The sequence below is a fragment of the Aphelocoma coerulescens genome, chromosome 7 (assembly GCF_041296385.1).
Source record: "Aphelocoma coerulescens isolate FSJ_1873_10779 chromosome 7, UR_Acoe_1.0, whole genome shotgun sequence".
NCBI classification, from domain to species: domain Eukaryota; kingdom Metazoa; phylum Chordata; class Aves; order Passeriformes; family Corvidae; genus Aphelocoma; species Aphelocoma coerulescens.
Genome location: NC_091021.1, coordinates 17141872 through 17163750, shown reverse-complemented (window position 1 = coordinate 17163750; position 21879 = coordinate 17141872). Strand labels below are relative to the sequence as shown.

The 21879-nt window shown below is 38.9% G+C and overlaps 1 long non-coding RNA gene across 2 annotated transcripts in view; it reads right to left on the bottom strand.

The window, feature by feature from the left end:
• Positions 1 to 13127: 13127 nt before the first annotated feature.
• LOC138112938 (uncharacterized) overlaps positions 13128 to 21879 on the bottom strand; it is a 33033-nt gene continuing 24281 nt past the window's right edge. For both annotated transcript variants that reach the window (XR_011151925.1, XR_011151924.1), the window contains exons 2-3: positions 15213 to 15427; positions 13128 to 15105 (exon numbers count right to left, since the gene is read on the bottom strand). This is a non-coding gene — a long non-coding RNA (uncharacterized lncRNA). The remainder of the gene's footprint in view (positions 15106 to 15212; positions 15428 to 21879) is intronic.

Sequence of the window (21879 nt, the reverse complement as noted above, 5' to 3'; positions counted from 1 at the left end):
GTAAGAATTTAACATCCTGTTTTTGTCTTTCTACAGCCTCGGTTCTCTCAGTAGTTCCAAAGCTGCATTCCTGCATGTTTTTAACAGGATGCAACTGCCATTTCCTTATTTTGTATGGCTATTTTTATTAGATTACAATTACTTTACATTATGATTGATTGAAGGCTAAAACTCAGCTATTCATTTGATGTTCATATCATCAAAAATATTTCTTTGAAGTTAGAATTCTTCTAAAAAAACTATTTCCCCTCAATTTTGAATGCAGTTTGCTAAATTAATGAACAGCCGTTGTAGTAGAGAAGAGTGCTGTGTTCTATTTATGCACAATCTGTATTGCTTTGCATGACTTGAGCTCATGTTAGAAAGGGATGAAATCACTTGAAATTATGTAAAAAAATTTTGCTTTGTTAAAAAGACATGCTTGCTTTAAAGACTACATAATGCATTGTATGCACACCTCATTTATTACTCCATGTTTTTCTGCTGCTGTAAAACTGCTGTCAGAACAGACCATACTAGCAAAAAATTCTCAGTTTCTTGGTAAAGCTAAATAAAATCAAATATAAAGTTTGTGATACATTAAATCACAAATATAAATATATTCTTTACAGCCGGCTGTTATGTCTAAATGTGCTCATTTTAAAATGGAAACATTTATCCAACATGCTGATTAGCAATTTCAGTTCTGAAAAGCCTGATTACATTTAAGATGCAAAAGATTAAAATGACTAAACAGATAATGTTAATAGTTCATCTTCCTTGATGGGTTTATATGTTTAAAGTCACAAAAGTTACACCAGAACTTCTTGTGAAATAAACTCACCAGAAATAGTGTGGTTGTAATGTCTCTCACTGCAAGTTGTAATCTCTTATGGCCACTGTTTGAAGGAAAGCTTCTGGCTGGGAATGCCTGTCTGTGTTTCTTTTATGATATTTACACACACACCCACACACCCACACACCCCATACACATCTAATTTAAGCTACAAAACTATGTAATAGATGGTTGTACTAAAACTGCCTGAAAAGAAGAACGAACAGTTATCTTAATTACTAGTAGAACTCTAACTCCTGTAGAAGTTCATATTTGCTCTTAATAATTAATTTTTCAACTATTCTTCTGCTCTGTGAATATAATTAATTAAAAGAAAAAAAAAGTCTGGGTTTACATTTTGTCTAATCCAATCCTGGTTACAGCTTAATTCTCCCATTTTGTTATCTACTTCTTATAGATTTGAACATGCAAATGCAGAGGTAAAAATATTGTTAGCCTTTTTTTATACATTGGCAATCAGTGGTTCAAAAGTTCATGCAATACCATATGTCCTAAGAATATTTATCTAAATCTAAAGTAATATGGAACTGTCAAATAGGATCCTACATGGTAACAAATGATGGAATGCAGGGGAACTCTTAGATTTAGCCTTTTTTTTTTTTGTCCAACAAGCTAATGCAATAAGACCAATAATAAAAGGTTGTGTAGTAGGCCAAAAGTCTGTGACAGATAAAAAAGAAATGTTGGAAACCGATGAAGCTTTTGCACAATTAGATTTTTTGAGGCAGTGCTGTAAGGATTGTCCAGGGCCTGTTCATTTCTGATTGATGGTAAAATCATAACTACATCATATTAGCTGTAGAGTTCACTGACAGGTTACTGCAGATTAATATTGCTACTGCTGCTCACTTACCATCAAACTGGTGGAAATATGAATTGAGCTGCTCCTACAACAAACCCTGCATATTAAGAGGTAGGGTGTTTTACTGAACCATCTCCCTTCTGTCGTTAGGGAAGGGGATGCAAACAACATTTATCTCCCAGGTATGCAGATATATAGTAACATACTAATTAGTTTTTCCAGGGGACTTTGATGATGCTGACCACTTAGCAATCATGCACACTTAGTGCTGCTTTGATGTTAAGTTTATGATTAAAATTACAGTTGCAAATGATAATGAATGGTATTTTTCAGTGATTGAAATACTTCATCTCAAGCAAAAAGCAATAGCATGTAGTAGCTACATGCTTTTTGTGGAAGATGAAGTAAGAGATATTTTTAGGGCCCAGGCTGAGGGAGATGCTGCACCCATTCAGTCCTGGCTGAAGACATGGGGCTGGGGTGAACTGGAAATCAGCCCAAGGTGCCGGGCTCTGGTTGTGACCTGAAGCCCAGGACTATGCATCCCCAATTGCCATAGTAGAGGCAATATTCTGTGGATTTGAAGTCACAAAGAGCCCTCTGGTTTTTGTTTCTTTCTCTGTTGATATTGGGACTTTATTCTGCAGGATCTCCTCTCACCTGGCACCTCTGGCATGCTCCAAATACCAATATTGATATTTACTCTCTGCCCCACAGGCCTTGAGAGATGAACTCTTTTTCTTTGGAGGAAAACCCAACTCTGGCCATTTCCCCTGCACACTCTGTAGGTATTTTCTTCCCTTTCCCATTGCCAGTGATTGTGATAAGTACTGTTTCTCACCATTTCTAAATGTGACAAAAGCATACTGACATCCCATGGTAGGCACCTCTCACCTGCTCCTATCCCAACTGCTCTACGTATTTCATAAAAATCTGCCTAAACCCTTCTGCTTCTTTCCTCACAGGCCAACACAGTATCAGAATGCCTTTGGCTAGTGAAAAAGATGCATTTCCATAACAAACAAAAATTTTAAAAAGTCCACTTAGTTCTGCAAAAGGGCAGCTAGAGGAAAGGTACTGCTGGTGGGTAGTCGAAGAGGAAGCAAGATCCCTACTGCTGAAGCTGGCAACCATGGAAAACATTGGGCACCAGTTGCCCAAAGCAGCGTTTACTTCTGCCTTCTGCTTTGAGCTTTGAACTACGCTTCTCCCGTGATCACCTTAGTGAGCTCCTCTGCCTCAGTTTTACCATCTGCAAAGTGAGAATAATCCTGCCAGGAACATGGCGAGAAGCAATTCGTTAGTGCTTTCTGGGACTCGGAACAGGAAATGTACCACCAAAGTGCACAGGTTTACAAAAACAGTTCCCCAAGTGTAACATAATAGCATTTGAGATTTTAAAAATGTTGGCATGAATCTTAACTGCAAATCTCAGCTGAGTTAAATGTATTTTTTGTCAAGGAGACATTGTTTTTTTTATGATAGCTACCTTGTGATTCATGAGTTACCATGCTATACAAATACCAGAAGGCATAAGTGAATTATAGACATTTCTCAGGAGTGGCACAGCAGTTCTCCATTACCCAATTCAGTTAAAATATCCTATTTATCATACTTTCCTTTTTTTTTTAATGGATGAATCCTGCAGTTTTCAGTTAAGTGAAAAATCTGTATGAGGGAACATGCTCTTTGGTTGGAAATGAGTTTGGATAAGAATTGCAGCTTATGTTATAAAAACAATTTAAGAAAATGATATATAATAGTCTCACTGTAAATTATACATCTTCAGTGGCATTTAATAGCCTTCATTCCTATCAGTTGCACATTTATTTTATAAGACACCTAGATTCTTGTATCTATGTGTTTTTGGATGTTATTTCCCCTTGACACATATAACATTTAAATTAAAGTGCACCAGTCTTTTAGAAAAGTTTTGCATGTGTTTGTCTGAGGATATAGGAGGTTGGCAAATTTTTGGTGAGACACTGTTCATTGAAAAATACCTATCTGTGAATATGAAAAATGCTTTGTGATATGCAAAATCTTTCAGTGAAAAATGCCAGGTTCAGAGCAGACTTTCTACTTCAGTCCAAAAAAAAGCCAATGTGAGGCCAGGAGCTGGCATATCTACCTGTCACATGTGGAAGACCCAGGTTCAAGTCCCTCCAGGAATTTGAACGTGGGCTTTCTGCATTCAGGTGGGTGCTCTGGCAAAGGGGCAGGGTTAGATCATGTGTTGCTGGGTTTTAGAAAAAGTCAGACTATTTTGCTTTTCTTTCCAGGGCAACATGAGGATTCTTTGGAGACTTTGCAATTTTCCAGGACAGATAAAACTGTTTCTTTGACATCACTTCTCTGCAGTCCATGTTTTTGAAAATTTTTAGGAGAATGGATAAGCACAGAGTCTCTTACAAGTTAAATGCATCACAGGGGCAAATTTATCCATGACATAAACTTGTTGACTTCCAAGTTGGTCTTACTACCAGCAGGATTGAATTTGGCCAGTAGACAGTATTTATGCAATAAAGAGCAACATATTTAGTAAGGAGAGGATCAAATGTTCATGTGGGGACAGGGGGGAGGAGGACATATGGGGGTGAGCTGTGGAGAAGCAAGGGGAAAGCAGAAAGGAAAAGGTCATAGCGTGAAAGGGTGCTGTGAATTCCAAAAGTGTCTAATTAGGTTTCTGGCTGTGGAATTTGCCTTTGCCCCAAGCCAAGAAGCCCAGCTGTTTTACAACAGGGCTTTTGCCTCCTAGCAATGACTGCAGACAATGTGTGACCTAAACTGCAAGTGTATTTATAAGGACAACTTCCTTCACTCTTCTCAACAGATTCCATAAAATATGTTCAAATGTTATTTAGAAGGTCGCATAACTGTTTCAGTTTTTTATGCACTTTTCTTGCTTTTATTGGGCATCTAAATACAATTTGGAAAAGTCCTAAAAAGAGGGGAATGACTTTCATTAAAGGCACTCTTCTGAACTTCTAGTCTATTGCATTATTTTTAAAAAGTGTCAGTCTTCAAAATTAAATGTTTGATGGAATATTAAATTTGATGAATCATTGCCAGTTTCCATGTTTGTTAGCTTTTATATACCACATTAAAGCATTCATTAATGTCACACAACCCTGCTTTGATTGAGTCCTAAAAGGTTAATGATACAGGCTGGTATTCTGAGCTTTACTGTTTGCAGGCGGTTTGTGGGAATGCAAAGTGCTTTGAAATTCTAACAAAGAGAAATCTTGCATTTTTCTCTGTTTCAAGTCCAGAAAGTGTTCTCAACTGATCGGGATGTGCTAAATAAACTAGACTTACCACCATTAAACTACAATAATTTTTTGTTTGTTTTGTTTTATTATGTTTGGTTTTTTTTTTCCTTACAGGATGTATTCAAATTTAACACTAAAAAGCTTCATATTCACACGACTCCTCAGAGAAGGGTGGAGTAAGATGCATACAAACCCCATGTTTGCTGTCCATCTACTTCTGTTGGTATCTCTAAGCTCCCTTGTCAGTTGATTTGGGAGGCGGCAGCTACATTTTCCCCATTTTGAAAGTGATGAGCCAGTCCAGAATTATTCCCTACTCTTAGATATGCCAAATATTTTACAAATTATCAGAAGCTTAAAAAAAAAAAAAGTTATTTTAGTGTAGCAGCTGTGGACACATTCTTGAAGTTAGGCTTTGAATGAGTCAAAGTGCAGGTTGGAGATACAAATATTTTGCCCAGTGCCCTCTTGGCAATGGCCAAGCTGGGTAGCCTGTTCAAGTACAGGCATTTTTATACACTTAGGAAAACGTTGCATTTATGTCACCTGAAAAATCCTTGGGTGAATGAGCAGTATGGGCAGCACAACAAAGGAAATAATATTTCCAAAGTCTGTCCTCCTAACTACACTGTGTCCAGATTTCATGAAATTTGAACTCTGGAAATGAGCTTCTTGACAAAGTCATGTGTGAAGTTAATTTTGCTTTAAGATGGTATTGAGGTTCTGCTCTGAGGGGAGTTGTTAGTAAAACAAATGACTCTAACTGTTTTAGTATGGAAGACAAATCAAAGCATTTCCATGAAGTAACAGGGGTGACCAGCTGTAACTTAACCATTTCCTGAGCAAATACAAGCTGCTCTATTGGATGGGGGATAGTTCCCATGTTAGCCATTGTACAGAGAAAAATAAAAGTTCATATAAAAGAGCCCACCAAGGGTTATATGGCTGCAATTGTTTCCAAACTGAAACAACCTAGTATCTGTTTATGATTGTCAGTATCATGTTATATTGTTCTTGTAGAATCCATAAAACCTAAAAGTCTGCAGTATTGCCTCTAAACACCCAGCGGCTGCAGCCAGGAGACTTCAGAGCCAATGCGTTCAAACAGAGGGAGGAAAAAAAGCAAAAATTAATAAAAAGTGGACCTTGATTTTATTTATAATTGTAATGTAATTTTGATGAGGTGCTTCATTTGAACATAGAAGAGCAAAAGGCCGAGCCTGAGCTGATGAGATTAAGACACTTAAACTTGCATCCTTTAAATGTTTCTTTCTTTGATTCAAGCATTGAAGATGAGAAGGAAGAAGCAATAAATCTGAATTCCAACTTTTTCACCATGACTCATGTTCCCACAGTTCAGAATGGTGCCCATTAGTTTTCTGAGCCACTCAGATGTACACTATGCTATCATATTAGCACACTTACATAAGAATATTCATTTGCATTTTCACAGTTACTTCCTTTGCATCGTGTATGGCAACTGACACAGAAAACAAGTGAGCAAAGATGTGATTCTCCACACAACAAAACTATTCCTTGGAAGAAGCTACAAAACAATTCAGTGTCTTAGAGATTTTGTCACTCAATACAAATACAAACTATTTTATTTTTTTTCAGATAATGCCAAAGTGTTCTTGCTAATGAGATCATGTTTTTAAAAACAATGCATACTTGGACTTGAAAGCAGCTGATGGAAAGATAGAACATTCATTTCTTGGTAAATCAGATGTATTTTCAAGCACTGTCATACTGGTTAACTACAGTGGCTTTTTATTTTCTGATTTTAGCATTTCCAGATTTCCCTGTGTTATTTCTAGCAGTCCAAACATTTAGGTTTAAACAAATTTAATGTAAGATACAGACAATCTGCCCACAAGGTATACAGATATTATGTGGGGTATCTGCAGTCCACACACCTCTCTGTAGGAACAGGACCATGATGATGATGACAACACCACCACCACCAAGAAAGACAGAGGGAAAGAGGGAAAGAAAAAAAGAATACATCATCTGGTTAATCCTATCTTAAAGATACTTCAAAGCAAATTATGCAGAGTAGCTCTTATCAACTGCAGCTGCTTAGTAGGAATATCATATGAGCAACACAGTTTGTAGGATAATGGATTTATGTCTAGCAGGAAGTCAAATGTGTGATGACTTCATGCAGATTTTGTTAGGAATAATGTTGCTAATATTTCTTCCCATCCTGACAATGTCACAGAAAAACAATGAAAATTTTATATTTGAAACCCATATCAGATGACATGGGGAATGCAGATGAGAGGAAGCTTTATTTCAAGGGCAGATTGCATTAGGAATTACTCGTTTTAGAGTTGTCCTTGCCAGAAGCAAAGCTCTTAGCTTTCCTGATTCAAAAATAAGGGGCACATCTTCACATGGAGTAAGTGTCACTGTTCTCTAAAAGGCAACAGTGAGATGGTAATTTATGATTTGGCCCACGTACTGATGAGTCTGATAGATGAGTTTATATTGCTTGCTCATAAACAAACCCAGTTAGTTCCAGTTCTCAAATTAGGACTCTATATATTCACAGGTGCTCAGAAAATGAAAGAGAAAAATAATCATACTTGCCAAACTTGAAAAACTCAGCACTTCCTATTTTAAACCAGTTGTTATGTCTCTCGTAATAATTTTGTATTTTATTATCCTTGCCTACAGTGGTCTTTTACCATGTCTACAGAACCTTCATTTCTAATGGTCTCGAAGGACATACTTGGTATTTCCAGAACAAAACAAAATTGAAACATACACCCAGAAACCACACACATGCACACAGAGTCCCAAAGTACTGTAAATGCTTAAGGCTTGATTCAAAGCCCATGGGGGTTTCTGTGTGGGATCTGGGCTGTGCTGACTGTCAGTTTGGTGCTGTGACATGCTGAACAGCAGCTGAGCCTCTTGTCTTCCCCCTGGCTCCTCTAGACAGCAGCACTTGTGGGGTAATTCAGAGATGTTCAGCCTCTGTGGAGATGGTACTTTGTGTCAGCCTGAAACAGCCTCATCTGGTGACCATCACTGGTGAAACACAGATCCCAGGGGGTAAAAATGCTGCTCAGTCCAACAGCAGGCTTTAGAAAAAGGAAGACTAATAATGACTTGTGTGGAGAGAAAAGCCATAGAAATTTTCTTAACTAATTGTTTGTTTTTATAAGTTTATGGAAAGAGAAGTGATCCAACAATGTAAATGGCAAAGTATGGGAAATGGCTAATGAATTTAAAGACTTGACAGTAGGAACTGTACTGAATTGCTGCAACTGATTCTTACTCGTACTGCAGCAGGTTTTCCAGGAATAGTACAGGCATGAACCACTTACTCCAGAGAGGTCCCAGTTTTAACTGGGAATCTGTCCTCTTGCAGCGGGGGGATGGGGTGCACATGTGGCATGCATGCTTACAGAGCACGCACACACACGCAGCTGTGCCGCTGTGTGCCTTGGCATGCAGGTAATAAATTAGCAGGTATACCCCTATGCATTTTCATTTCCTTCTGCGCCATCTCGAGCTGTACTACATGTATTACATATGCTTAGGTCACAGAAGGGTTAGGGACATAACTACTGGATCCTAAAGGACAAGTGGAGCAAAGCCAGCATAATCTCTCCATCCAGCTCTTTACTATTATTCTCTGATCATGAAAAGCCCAGTGAACTTGGAACATACACTTTAATCCAACAGCTGTTTGCATATCAGAGGCTAAAACCATAAATAAAATCTCAAGAGAAAGACTTTTCATGCATGGTCAAAGCAGGCAGGAAACCAGAGTCCTTTTTCTGTCATGGCAGCAACTCTGAAAGACCAGCTCAAGTTTTCTGTGCAGGCTGCTGGAGGCTTTAGGCTGCAGTGCTCTTCCCGTGCATGGATTGTCTGCTCCCTGCCCTTTTCTTTTCTGTTTGGGCAGCTCCCAGCAAAAAGAAGTTCCTATCAAAGCAGAGCACTAGAATTACATAAATGTTTAGTGCTCTTAACTATAACAAGTAGCAAATATCCTCATATATTCCTGTCCCTCCTCGTGGGAGCTCTGACTATAAACTTAGGTGGTCTGAACTCAAAAGTATAGTCCTGGAATTGCACCCTATCTGTTTGCTCTTTTTGACATAAGGGCTGTATTCTCTCCCACAGGCTGGTATCTTCCTTTTTTCTCTGTAGGAAACTCAGAGTGCTTCTGTTTTACAGATATCTTTCAGGCATGATTAAATTCACCTCAAAGGAATGGGATTTAACTGAAAGAAGGCCAACTGGTATTTTTTAACCATGCCCAAGAATCCATGCTTCATAAATAACAACTGGTGAGACCATCACCATGTGCAGTCAGAATGCCACCAGATGAACTTCAAGGAAAAAGCGTGTCTTTTTCACACTGTGTTTAAAGGACAGAAGACATATATTTTAGAAAGAATACCTTTCTCCTTTCCCCTTGCTGCTTTTTTTCCATAAATTCAGTCTTGTAAACAGCTGTGTGAGTTTTAGTGACAAAGGCACAAGAATTTCTTATGCTGCCCTATAACATCCCACTTATTTGTCTTTATTTTTCCACTGAGCTGTTTTTCTTTAATTTAATATATTTTAAAGGCTTTCTCCTCAATCCTTGCACAATTCAGTTTCGGCATCAGATGTAAATTTTCTGTTTGAGAGAAGGAATTTCTTTTGTAAAGATGCAGTCCTGATTTAAAGACTTCAAATGATCTACCGCATCCTGTGGTAGGTTGTTCCAATGATTAATGGCCCATGCTAGAGAAAGTACAACAGCTTCCAACCGTTGGATCTTATTGTGCCTTTTTCTGTAAGACTAAATAGCTATTTGTTATCAGAAATCTCTTCCTTATGTAGATACTTGCAGACTTTGATTAAGTCACTTTTTAACTCCTTCTTGGATAACCTTAATAGATTAAGGCATGTTTTCCTGGCTCTTTATTTCTTTGAATGCTGGGGGGTTTTAAACCTTTTTTTTTTTTTTTTTTGTTTCATAATGTACTTCAAGAACCAACCCAATATTCCCATGAGCTTTTTCACTAATGCTATTTTCAGGTATGATAGCCCCTTCTGAAATCCAGTTAAGGCTGTGTATCTTCTTGCCTTTACATCTTCCTCTGTATATTGTATTAAAAGTCTGTGTTTCTTTGTTTAGCTACCATTATTCCCAAATCCCAGCTGAGGCCCTGAGCTGCTCTGCAGGCTCTTCTCCTCAGCCCCGCCATGGCTTTCACTGCTGCACTCCAGGGCTGTTCTAATGCCATGCAGTTGTGGAACCCTGGATCGAGCTGCTATGAAAGCAGCCAAGCTGTGAGAAAGAGCTGCATGAAAAAGATCTGGAGAAAGCCTTGTTGTGAGGCTTTTGTCCAGTGGCATCCAAGCTGCATTTAAGGTCAGGCTTTTTGCCCTTGGTCCTTGCTGAAGTTACACTGTAGGTGTGTCTGTGCCCTCCTTTTACTGTGCCAAGCCCCACCTGGCCTTGCTGACCTGACTTCCTTGCTTGACCCCAGACCAGCCTTGGCCCTATGGACTTGTCTGGGATGTGTGGATTTTGGCTGACTCTGGTTACTGTTCCTACATGGTGTGTGTCCCTGCCCCTGCCTTGCTGTTACCATCAGCTGTAGAACAGGAGAGGAACAAGGCCTGTGAGGCCTCAACAGAGCATGGTGACTTTCAGTTCCCAGTTACTCAATATCATCGCTTTGTTTGGTTTAGTCCATTCAATGGGACTATGTAGCTTTGGTGGGGTTTTTAACTTTATTACCAGAACTTGCTATTTCATCAAAGAAACTAAGACTACGTTTGTCTGACAAGACTTAACTTCCCTGAAAATGTGCCAAGATGAATGTTCTGCTGCCGTCATTTAATTATGTACTGATTGTCTCCAGTGTTAAGCTTCCAAGACTGGGATGATGCCTCTTTTCATCTTAATAGGGTGAATGTCTATTAGTCATCATGTTTACCATTTTAAAACATTAGCATGACTTTACCTTCTTTTATAGTCCTCTCAGACTCTTCCAGCTTTTAAAAAAAGTCAATGCATGTGGATCAGAGTTCTCTGGCAAGATGCTTTCATACCCGAGTAGAAGTTGGCCAGTACCATTTATTTGCTGCTGGGTAATATTTCTCTACTGGCTGATGGAACAAGAAGACGCTCCACAGTCACTTCAGAATCTATGAGCACTCCCACACACAGAAGTGCTGGCACAAGTATGAAGTAAATGCAACCATCAGAAGGACTTTAAAAAGAGTTCAAATATTTGCAGAAAGATTAAAAGATCGAATTTCCCATTATTCTCCTCTGCAATGGAGACAGAAGAGTAGCCCTGGCTGTAAGTCCTCCCTGTATTATATTAAATACTGCCTGCCCTGAACTTGTTTAATTTACACCTTGTTTTATTATCCCAGCCCAAGCCTCATCCAGAATTACCACTAGTCCTCAGACCCCTTCACGGAGAAGCTGGAAGCTTCAGCCCAGCTCTGGTTCAGCTGTGAGGAGCTGCCTTCCCACTGCTTGGGCAGGCACAAAGCACCCTCAGTGCTCCTGATGGCTCCTGACCCTATTCTCAAAAGCACTTCAGTTCTCAGTGACAGGGCAGGAAGTGCTGCAGTTTTGGGTCATGCAGAGACATTTTCACTCATATTCTGGTGCAAAAACCGGACAACAAACCCAACGAACCCAACTGTTTTGTTTTGGTTTTTTTTGTTTGTTTTGTTTTTTACAAAAGAAAGCACAGTGAAATTAGCCCCAGAGTGAGCAATTATTGGTGAAATAATTTGTTTTAGGAGTTAAAAGATGCGAAGAAGTGGTCAAAATAATCAGATGACTCTAAAAAAGAATAAGTATGAGAAATAATTGAAGTCACCAATAAGCCAATATGGGCAAAATATTTTATGTTCTTTTCCTTTTACTTTGCTTTACTTGGAAAACTTTCTGAGTTGAAGAATATATTGAGAGATTTCATAATATGTTAGATAAAAATATATTAATAAACGACTTGCTGTTATTAAAGTAAGACTGCTAAAAACTCAAGGTATCCTTTTCCAATCTGTAACCAAAATTTTACATCTCTGTAGCTTCATCTCTTGAGCTTCACTCATCATTTTTCCTAAGTGGAACTTAACTATTAATTTATTAGACTGTGCCAGTGAGAAAAGCAAAGGCAAGGGGAAACAAAGTAATGTTCCTAATAACTCATTTCTTAGAACAAGATCCTCCCAGCCTGCTGTAGTAAAGACACTCATATGGTAGAAGTTTGTGCTTCTTCTAGGATACAGCACTTGCTGTGTCTGGGTTCGATCAGGGTCCCGTTGCAGTCAATGGGAGTTTTGTGCTAAAATGTATCTTGTATGCTGTCACATGGGCAAATGTCCACCTCAGGCTACAGCAGAAGCAAAATCACCACATTTGTTTTCACTTCTGACCTGCTGAAAGTAGGATTTTATTACTTGTATATTTCATTCTGATTCTCTTTTTTTAAAACTCTGATTTAAACAAAGATACCACTGTGGTATAATCCGATACCAAGTACTGTGTGAGAGGCTGGACAAGTCAATTACAACTGAAATTGCAGACTTCCTTTACTGTTGCCTTGCTTTTAACTCAATGTTTTTCTTCATAGGCAATCAACATGTAATTTCCTTTCTTCAGCTCATACTTTCGTGTCTCACGAACACCAGCAGTGGCACTGTTCACTCTGAATTCACAGATTTTTCTCACATTGTGCCACATCCTTCATATTATTTAACTCCATCTTTCTCCTGAACAGATATATTACAGGGGAAAAGTGAACATAGCTTCTAACAAGTTATCAAATGAGTGCAGCAACACTGAGCCATGCTGAGACACTAAACACTGACTGAGTCAATTTTCCACTGTCCAAAATGCAGTTATTAGTATTTTGCTGAGATAACTCAAGGGGCAGAAACACTCTTCCAGTGACTGGTTAAAACTGATTTTTGCTTGTGACCAGCATGAATGCTGACCTTTGGCTTCTTGACTGATCTTTGCATCTCCTAGAAAGTTCATGGAAAGGTCACAGAGCGGCACCAACTTCCTCTGTGTGTGCATGTGCCTGTGTGCTTGCATGTGCGTGTGTGCGTGTGGGGACACCCTCCTGACACTGGCTCCATGGAAGGGCTGGCCTTGCCCACTGATGGCTTTGGTTTCATGTTTGTGGAAATCTGGACCCACTTAAACCAACAGCAAACCAGGAAAAAGGGCACATAATTTTTTATTTACCAAGAACCTTTGTTTGCTTCACTTTTCACTGGCAAATTGCTCCCTATTTAGCGTTAAAGTTTTGTTTCAGTTCAGATACATCCTTAGCTTAAGGAAATGGTGCCACACAGAATATCTTTTTTTGTAGAAACAGAAGGACTAAAACGTGACTAGAAACAACTACAAAAGAAAACAGCTACCATGGCTTTTTCTGAAATACATGCATATTGAAGAAAATGAGTTCTTTCCTTAGATTGCTTTGTCATAGATGCATCAGAATAAAAATGTTTTCTTGTATATCCTTTAGCTGATTCCTTTCACTGAAAAGTTCAGTGCTGCTTGTCACTGCAAAAGAGAGCTATGAATCTTGTGAAAGCTGCTTTGCTGACACCATCAGCTGTACAACATACGCTTCCAAACCAGACCTCCGAAAGCAGCACTGTTATAGGGTTTTAAATCTCTGCTCAGAAACTGCATCTATTTCCAAACAGCAAGAATAGCTCTGAAATTGTGAAAAATGCACTCAAGTCATATTTAGAATGATTGTATGTGGGGGATATAACAATACTTTTCAAGACTGTAAGCACTGCGTATATTCATATCTTGTGCTATTTATCTTGCAGATATACAGCGCTAGAAGTTGCTGGCTGCAAGCTGGCAAGCTTGTAGCAGTGAGAAGGAAAGATCTCTCAGTTTGTCACTGGCCGTATATCACTGCAGCTGTGCCCTTTGATTACACAGAGGGCTCCTCCAGCCATTAATAATAGGAAACACTTTTTGTCTGGTGAATGCATCTCAACGCCATCCTCTAACACCTAGGCTTTGCAGTGAGGTAGAAGAGGCAAATTAAGGATGGAGCTTGTTCATTTTACATTTACACTAGATGTGTAAGCAAGGATAACCTTTGTTTTCCTCAGAAAAGAAAATATGTCATTCTTTTTCCTACCACCACAGTGACTGATTTTTTACAGAAACAATATGCACTGCCAATTACAACTTGCTGAGGAAGTGACACTAATGAATCACAATAATGCTGCCACAGCATCACGGAAAGTCCTGTGACGCCAGCCTTTTAGATTAATTGCATCACATATAATAGCCAAGCCACATCTGCTAACCAGGTGTATGAGTGTAAAAGATTTTCCCAAAAAAGCAGAGCTTAGAGAAAATCAATATATAGGGAATGAAGTCCTAGGTATGAATACTGCATTGCCAAAATTAGATAGCTATCTGAAATTGTCACAAATAATTGATGTGAAGATTGGAAAATTCTAAACTGGTGTAAATCATTTAACACCAGAGAGCACTACAAGAGGCATTTCATGCTTGACCTGCAAAATTAATCAAAATTAATACTAAGCTCATGTGGCACGCTGTTGCTCTTACCTATTGCAGCACAGTGTGTCTGAGCTGCTCCAGAACAGTGTTTGCAGTGAGTGGAGCATGGAACCTCTCTGGGTCTGGCCTACATTGATCATCTTCCACAGCATCTTTGACACAACAGGAGAAAGCTGTAGACCATTTTTCTTAACATTGCTTTTAGTCATGTGTCGGAACCTTGCTTTAACCCATCCCAATTTTTATTTAAGATTGGGCCTTTTGAGTAGTGAAAAAACCCAACAAGAAACCATGAGCCCCCTGAAAACAAGCCCTGCTCTTGCTAGCCATTATTTTACCTCCTCTGATCTTCAGCTGCTAGAGGTAGCCACTCCATCACTCAGGCCATGAATGGATTTGCACTGGAGGAAAGGGTTCCACAAAATGCAGCTGTTTTGGAGGTATTCCAAATGTCACACAGAAAGGTATCATTCCCATCTCTGCATTTATCCCAAAAGAGTGTCCTGTGTTTATATTTTGGTAGAACCCACAGTTGTTTCATTGATAATCCTGTGACTATGATATGTTCCTCTTAAATCTGTGCTGACAACTTATTTGGGTCACGGAGTCAGAGTTTAATTTCCTCGGGTTAGATTTATTCCCTCAGCTGCAAATAAATAAGAAAGAGCATGTTTGTTGCTGAGTCAAACAAAGAGCTGAAAGTCTCCAAGGTGGAGCCTTTGGCCAACATGCTGTGCCTCTTTTTTTACTTACTGGCTTCATGTTTTGAGAATTTGGAAGCTGAGGCCATTGCAGGATGCTCCCCAGCCTCAGCTGCAGGCCTGTATGAGCACTGCTGCCCACCTTGTTCCGTGGGTGTCTCTCTTTACTGAATTCCTTCTCAGGTGATCAGGCAGTATGTCATTCTGGCAACCACAGAAAAGCCTTGGCAAGAGAACCTACCCCGAGTTATGTCACTGACGCAACACCTAAAAAAAAAAAAAAATATTTATATAGTGCTGTTCTTCCACAGACTTATAACAGCTGGAAACTACCATCTATCCATATGAATGCCCAAATAGGAATTTGGCATGATATATGTTTGGCTAAATTTCACCAAGAGAACAAATCAGTCAGCTTAATGTATTTTTTTAGAAATCAAAAAAACTATACAAAGTTTTTTTTTTTTGCTATTTTTATAAACTACCTGTCCCAAATACAGTTGTTATGTTGGTCACTGAATTTAAATGATGAATTTCCTTCTTTTAAGGCTAAGAGGAAAAGATCACTAAGTTTCTTATCAGGAGATAGTGATAGACTTTTCAAAAATGCACAGCATCTTGAAAGTTTGGTTTCATATCACCATTTATATTCCTGAGAAATAGACATGTCTCACATTCTGTAGCAGTGTTTTGTGACATTTGGATTTACAATGCTCAAGTTTAAGTCTCTAGCCCTTTGCAGTCTGTCAAAAACAGCTTCTCTGTCCATTTATTTTTGTCTTCTGTGCTCAGTCTGAATATCTTTTGTAAATTTATACTTGACAACCCTCGTATTTCAGCAGCTGGCTTTGTTTCACAATCTACCTTGCTTGCTCTGTTGCATTAGCTGAAACAACAAATTTAATCCATGATGTCAATAGTAAATTATAGTGGAGATATAATATATGCCTGACATCACTAAGGTCAAGGCCATGGTGAAAATATTGCAAATAGATCCAAAGGGTCTGCTCATTGTGGTAGGTGCTTGCTGCACATTTAATATTACGAGAAACAGATTAGTGCCACACACTGCATTATGTTAGCCTTTTAGTTACAGCCCGCATAAAACTCCAGCTAATGTAAGAATGCTCCCTCAACGTGAAAAGAGGTTCCAGAGAAGTTTGCTATGTCATTATATTTCATATTTTCTAACTGATAAATAATTAAAACAAGAATTACTTTACTGAAAAGATTCATTTAGAGCGCACATTTTCCATTACTCTAACTGTTTGAAGGGGTTGGGGGAAACATTTATTGCATACCTTACCTAAACTACCTTGCCATTTAAGTATCTAAATTACCTCAGTGAATTCTGAGCACAGAAGTGGTTGATGAATTGCTTTTTGCATAAATGCACTTTCCTTTTCCTAGAACCTAATTTTGTGTATAAACATACACACACACACACACGCACACATACACACACAAACACACACACACTTATGCAGAGAATACAGCAACTACTGAACTCTCTCAAGAAGAACATTGAAGCCTGGAATTTTCTCTGTGCAATGAAGTTTTTCTAAACATTTCTTGTATTATAGGCATCCTTGGACTCTCTGAGGACCAGCCAAAAATGGGCTCTTCTACAATGATGAAAGAACAGTTAATGAATCATTTTCTCCTGTGTGAAAGTGCTCATTGCTGCTAATTTGTCCATTTTTTACAGCCAGAGCTTTTTAAAAGTAAAAATTAACTTTCAGCTTAAAAGTCCATTTATTGTCCAAGGTGAAAAAAATTGTGCCAAGTGAACCATGAACAAATTCAATGTATGGCAGACTATGGAGATTTCCATTCCATCGAGCTCTATTATTTTTTTTATCTGGCATAAAGAGCATCAACAACCCAAGGACTTTCAATCTGCAATTCCCTTTAACTTGAATTTCAATCTGCAATTCATCCCTTTAACATCCCTTTAGCTCTGAAATATTTTCATTCCTTAACATGAAAGGAAGGGTCAAATTTACAAAGCTGCAGCATATACACCAGAGCACAGCTATGGCGCTTGTCTTTCCCCATGCCCTGGCTGGATGTATGGGATTTAATAGTTTCCTCCTCAGAAGAGCGGGTTACCTTTTGTTCCTGGTGTCCCTAATGCTGAATGGGGAAGGCTTATGTTGGTGGTAACTTTTGGCTTCCATTTCAAATTAGTTTTAAGAATGTGAGTAACCCCACAAGCTGCAGAAACATGCAGGCGAAAATGCTTGAATCAAGATCTTTACATACAAATCCATATTTTTGAAAATAACCACCTCTGCAGGAGCTTTGATCATCATGTACTTTTGTCTATGTCCTTTACTCCTTCATTCAAATACATGCCAGACTAGGGTGACCAACCATAATTATCACTTATCTTGTCACTGTATTTTGTGTTCTACATGCAATGGTTGATGGGTTTGGGTCAGTTCTTGTGGGCCAGGAGTCGACACCATCTTTTGTCCATTGTAATATCTGTTGGTCAAAGCAGCAAGGAAATGGAATCACAGACCACATGATAATCCTTTCCTGACGTTGTCTGGCAAGCTTAAATGAGGTAGGATGACCCAATGGAATTACTGAATCTTATGCTTCTGATCTTTGGGCTGGTCCTTTCGGAAGGGTGGTTTTCATTATTGATAATTTGGTGGTCGACTGCCATGAAGGTAATTGCTTTAAGGATATAAGTACTAATGAAAACCCCAAATCCTGTGATAGTTTCTGGTATGCAACCAAAAAATAGAAAATAGAAAATGGAACCGGTGACTCAGTATGGGCTGCTTTAATGACTATTTAATCTCTCCCATAAAAGAAGTTTAAATAATGCTGTTACGTGCTGATGCTCTTAGCACTTGCTTTGGTGCATGATGTATGGCCAATGTCTGCTCCAAGAATCAACAAATGTACATTATTCCATTAGCAGTTTTCTGTTTTCTACAAAGCTTTACAATTTATTAGTTATTTATGTTAATGTACTAGTGCCTTATTTTACATATTTATAATATCTTCTTTCCTCTGCCATGAAAAGCAATGAAAAGTTTAGGTATTGCAGATCAGTTCAGCTTACATAACATTTACAAAATGTTGTTTATAAAAACAGTTTCATAGGTAGTTCTTTCTGTGCTTGGGACTGCTGTTTTAAGTGAAAGTCTCACTGACATCAAAACAAGACTGAGGCTTTTCTAATTCTCTGCTCCTTCTTTCTGTCTGCTTTTCAGAAAGGGGGAGGAACTCAAGCTGCACGAACAGAGATGCCACTTTTTCCCCAGTAAAATTTGGGAGAAGTGTAGGACAAGGAAGAACATCAACAAAAGGCTGAAGATAAGAAGGTTTCAATAGGAGGAAGAACTGATAGGGCAGAGTGTAGTGGAGCTCCAGAGGGTTTCTAAAAGAATATCTATTCAACAAAAATGTAGCTGGTATCACTGGCTACCCAGGAACTTATTCCTGTGCCTGCATTTTGCAGCAGGGGATAGTACAACTTGGATACAAATCAGTTACTTCTGGCTGATTGTCTTTCCTTGATTTCCATGGCACATGGTCTTTACAGCACTTACCAACTCTGAACATTGTCAGCATCATGGCTGCAGAACAGATTTCCTAAATTCCTCTTTTGAAGATGTCTCCATTACACCCAGCATCTCAGTTCTGCCTGTACAAGTGATTTAGCACAATGATGTCACTCTGGGCTAAGTGCAAGCAAAGGCACTGGGTTAGTGTGATGCTCTTAGTTTTGGGTGCTGACTGTATGAGGTCAGTACTGGAGCATCTCTATCCAGCACTGCAATTTAAAAGCTCTTGTGTGGGGTGATAAGAGTTTCATATTTCAGGATGCAAATTATTTGTTGGTTCCCCATGTGTGACTTCAGTTTATATTTTTAGCAGTGCTTATGTCCTCTAATCACATATTATCAATGCTTTAGGGTAAATTCTACTCATTCAACTCAATGACCTACTCTACTACATGACCTCAGCAAAGGCTCAGGTTCATTAGCATCTGATGTCTCCTCGGTGGCCTGTGTGAAGTGAGTTGCCTGTTGATGCAGTTCCTAGATATTTTATTACTGCATTTTCAGACATTTTTAGTTGCACATCTGCCTGTACTAGTGAACGTCCCTGAACACAATGACAGTGAAAGAATATTTTAATAAAAATGATAATACAGTGTTTCAGACGCAGATCTGCTTTATCTCTAGAGGAGTTTCAAAGTTACAAAGCCTTTTGATTAGCTGGAAACCACATCTGACTTCCCTTTCTCTGTCCCCATGATGTGACTCAGCTTAAGCCACATTGGTTCCTAAATCCCTGTGTAAAACAATGAAGGATGTCATGCAGATGAGAATCCCTTATTGACTAAAGGCTGCATCCACACTGACAACCCCCTTTGCACAGCCCTCCTAACAGACAGGAGAAGCAAACGGGTTCCAGCTCTGCTGAGGTGACATCAATTCATCTCAGTGACAGAGACCTGTGCTTAGTTTCCAACACCCCAAACACTCCCAGTCCCAGAAAGCACCTGTGAACCACATTTATGTCTTCCAACAAATTTTCATTTACTTGCCTTTTCAGAGATTTCATTCCTGACATTTCTGAAAGCATTTCTCAGATGTAGAGAAATCCTTTTCTTTCCAAGAACATTTCCAAGGGTCTGGATTATTTCGGGTTAAGTTGGATATAAGAATTTAAAGGTAAATTCATCTAAATTTAAAAAAAAAAAAAAAAAAGAGCTTGTAAATGCTCTCAAGCTGGAGCTAACATCAACTTGTCAGTTTGCCTTTTATATTTTCTGGATGGTCAGAAGGGAGAAATCCGATCCCAAACCCAACAGTTTAAAATTACCCATCTTATTCTACCTAACAATGAAAAAAATTACCATTATAACACCCATAACGTTCATGAATATCAGAAGCTTTTTAAGAATCCTGATGGGATATCAGGAGTGGTCAGGATCTGGCTGATGGGATGACAGGATTTTGTTGGTCAGATAAAATCTGATATACAAGGGTAAATTAAAAATGCAGAGCAAAATATTCACCCTTAAGGGAGAAAACTAATAGCAACATTGCTGTAATAATGCTGCTTCTACCATTTTAGCTAAATAGGAACACCTCTGTCCCTCCTGCCATAGCACCCCATGCCACTGCACTTGCTGTGAATTCACTCCAAAGGTGTGGTGCAGCGAGAGTAGGTGCAGGAGCTGAGGATGAATTTTTGACTGGGAAAGCAGTGTGTGCAAGGATAATACTTTTCAGAAGAACTTGTATCAGGACCCAGAATGCCAGTGTTTTTTCTCCTGCCAAGCAAGCCAAGGCTCATACTTCTGGTTCCTGAACAAGTGCTACAATATACACAACTGCCCCGATGACACATTGCACACTGCAGCCTTCCTCCTAGACCTTCCACTCTCTCCAAATGGCAGCCTTCCTGAATTAAAATATAAATAAATCCTTCTATAAAAGGGCAAGAAAAGGAGAGTTCTGTTTTCTGCAGAAAACCCAGCTGATTTGAAAATAAATATAGGGGAAATATTTGGCAACCAAGAGTAAATGTTATTTCTCTTCGAACTTGTAAAACTCAGAAAACCAAATAGTTTTAAAATGTGCTCTCTGTCTCTGGTCTTCCAGCACCAAGCTTACTCAGAGTTCAGAATGTTGACAGAAATAAATTACAAATCAATTTATAAGGAAAAAATGGTAGCAATTTTTACAGGATTTTATTGTTTGCAGGATTTTATATCTTGCTAGGGCTTGAAGAACACTGCTTTGGATTTCTCATACAGCAGGTAACTTCTTTGGGGAAATTAAGAAGCAAATTAAAGTGCTGTTTATGGTCACTGAATCGCTCTGGAAGCATATATTAATTATTATGAACATGTTATTCTTACAGATGTATGTGCTACTATCATAAATTATTATTTGCACTGAAGCAGCCCCTTAGGCCATATCTGAGAGAGGAAACCTAGGGTATGCCTGGAGTGTGCACCCAGCGGTGGGAGTGCCTGCTCCAGCCACCTCGGAGCCTCCTGCAGGTAAGACCCAGATGTGCTTGGATTTTCTTATTCCAGCTTCTCCCTCATCCTTCCACGGAAAGGACACTGAAGGGTATGGTTCTGAGAAGAGCCCCAAGTATCCCAAAGCTGCCTCAGGGTTCCCAGATGCCAGCTCCCAGCATGTACCACCAGCTGCTCCAACCCTGAAAAACACATTTGTGACCTGGACCCCTTGTACTGGGAACCACAACAACCAAGAGCAGTTATCCAAGTTCCTGCATCAATGCTTTACAGCCTTATGTACTAGGTGCTTCATAGATAAAGATCAGAGATCTGCCCTCAAGAGTGTACAAGAGTCCAACAGAAGGAATAAATAAATTGAACTTCAGAAAAAAATCTGTTATTTTTTAAAAACTATTTTAGTACTTGGGAAGGTAGCAAAGCCATGTGAAGAAGTTCTGACAAAAAACCCCAGTAAAACTACTATTTTGTACTATTATTTATCTAGACAAAGTGAAACTGAAATGACAAATGCACAGCCAAATGCTGAAAGGTTTGATCTTGCTCAGGCATGAATGGGTAGATTGTTTTCCATAGCTGGGGACCTTCTGATTAGATAATTTGTTCATGATTATTTGTCAAAATGAGACATTTTCAAGGGAAAGTTTCAATGGCTCCTTTGTCAGGAAAAGTTTCTTAGCTTTGTTCTGCAGTT